The sequence below is a fragment of the Neopsephotus bourkii genome, unplaced genomic scaffold, assembly GCF_033783945.1.
Source record: "Neopsephotus bourkii isolate Nb327-2 ecotype Australia unplaced genomic scaffold, CSIRO-AGI_Nbou_v1 NB_906, whole genome shotgun sequence".
Lineage (NCBI taxonomy): Eukaryota > Metazoa > Chordata > Aves > Psittaciformes > Psittacidae > Neopsephotus > Neopsephotus bourkii.
In genome coordinates, this window is record NW_026901400.1 from 5363 (window position 1) to 8043 (window position 2681).

Here is a 2681-nt window from a genome sequence, read left to right on the forward strand (position 1 = left end):
AATGCTATGGTATATTGAAAAATACTTGGTCTGAAATGTCACGGGTTCAGCTGCAGCAGTCATATTTCTTCTTCTTAGTAGCTGGGGCAGTGCTGTGTTTTCAAATTTAGCCTGAAAACAACACTGATAGCACACCAATGTTTTTAGTTGTTGCTAAGTAATGTTTACTCCAATCAAGGACTATTTCAGTCTCATGATCTGCCAGTGAGAAGGACAAGAGAAAGCAGAAACAGGACATGTGACCCAAACTAGCTAAAGGGGTATTTAATACCACAGCACCTCATGCCCAGCATATAAACTGGGGGGAAGCGACCCTGAAGGCCCAGATGGCTGCTTGGGTTGGGCTGGGTATTGGTCAGTGGGTAGTGAGCAATTGTATTGTGCATCACATGTGTTTATTCTTTTCTTTTCCCCTCTTAGTTTTATATTGTCTCCCCTTCTTATTTCCCTTATCATTATTATTATTGGTGGCAGTTACAGTAGTTTTGTATTACACCTTCATTACTGGACTGTTCTTATCTCAACCCACAGGACTTACATTCTTTTGATTCCAGGAACAGAGCAGAAAGAAAATCGGGAGTGTGCAAGCAGCTGTGTAGCTCTGACTTACCAGCAGGCCTCAAACCATGACAGAAAAGAAACATTAGCTAGCAGTGTGCGCTCACAGCCCAGAGAGCCAACTGTACCCTGGGCTGCATGAGAAGGGGCTTGACCAGCAGGACAAAGGAAGTGATCCTGCCCCACTATTCTGGTCTCATGAGACCTCACTTGGAGTACTGTGTACAGGTCTAGTGTCTTCAACATAAGGACATGGAACTGTTGGAACAAGTCCAGAGGAGGGCCACAAGGATGATAAGGGGGCTGGAGCACTTCCCATATGAAAACAGGCTGAGAAAGCTGGGACTGTTCAGCCTGGAGAAGAGAAGGCTGCAGGGAGACCTCATAGCAGCCTTCCAGTATCTGAAGGGGGCTTACAGGGATGCTGGGGAGGGACTCTTCATTAGGGACTGTAGTCATAGGACAAGGGGGAATGGGTACAAAGCTAAACAGGGTTAGATACAGGGAAGAAGTTCTTCACTGTGAGGGTGGCGAGGCACTGGAATGGGTTGCCCAAGGAAGTTCTGAATGCTCCATCCCTGGCAGTGTGCAAGGCCAGGTTGGACAGAGCCTTGGGTGACATGTTTTAGCATGATGTATCCCTGCCCATGGCAGGGAGGTTGAACTAGATGATGCTAAGGTCCTTTCCAACCCAAGCCATTATGGACAGAGAGTGGAGAGTAACAGTAGACCAATTAGGAGACTAAGAAGAAGAAAAAATTACTGCTACTGATGAACCTAGGACAGAATGAATCTATGAAATTTATCTCCAACTTCCTATTTAGTGCTTTAATTTTTTTTAAAGATGATACCAAAGAGAGAATTTACTTATTTTGTCAAACTGTCTAAGATTTTATTGCACTTAATTCAGGATTTATTTTCTCTCCAAGTGGGGGGGAAACCATCCTTAGGCTTCTTCTAGACCCACAGTCACTGTTCCAGCTCCCCATCTTTACCTTTTCTCTGCAAGTCTGGACTGATTTAAATGTTGTTTGGCTGCCATGTGTTTTTTGTCTCCAGTAGGAGGTTCTTGCTCTCCTCTACCATTTCTTTCCAAGCCAAATTATCGTATAATTAAAATAATTCTTTGCACATTCTTCAAATTTGAAAAACCTGAATTAGCAAATCAAAGTTTTCTTCAAAACTTCCTATTGATAGACCATTAAGAAATTCCTTTCCACAGAAATTTATTCACTCATTTAATGAAGCTAACATATGCCTTTAAATATATTTTTGTAATCTTCCAGTTCATTCATTACTACACCATACCAAACTAACAGCCCCCGATTCCACAGACATATGCCAGATTTATACACTGCGCAACACAACATTAAAATACCCAAGTAGAATATCCGTTTACTAAAATATCCCAAGAAGATATTAGTCACCTATTTTACCATCAATCTAAAAGACCAATCACTCTGATGATAACTCATTTTGAAAGAAAATGAACTTGCACTCTTCACATGTTTGCTAGTTTCTGAAACAGCTTATTTTTATTAATTGCAGCACCTCACTCTCAGTACACATGAATTCTGAGATTGTCTGGAATACATTTTTTGCTAACTACAGTGTTCAATTCTAGTCATGATCATCATCATCATCATGGCTTGACTTCGCGAACGAAGATTTGGGAAGGGCATTTACCCACGCTTACTACAAGCGCGCTGATGACTAAGAAGGCCAATGTGGGATAGGCAAATCCGGCTACAAAAAGCACAGCAGAAGGTCTCCTTGGGTGGAACAGGTGGGACACGATTCTTCCTGCGTTGTCTTTTCTCCTCGAGACTAGTTCTTCGTGAACTCTCAAAGGAGTCAGCGGCATTATGTATGGTGTGCCTCCAAGTCTCCCGATTGGAGGCCAGTAACAGTATTAAAATATTACAGGTATTCAGCTTTAGAGATCATATAAAAACTTCACTGAACAAATGTTTTGGCAATGACAATCTTTAAAATCATTTCAGCAGATATGTTGTAAACATCAATTTTCTCCTAGCAAACCAAAAAGGTGTGTCTACACAGAAATCAAGCAAGGCATGACCAAGATAAAATATTACAGGTTTTTACAACTGTATTACAAGCTT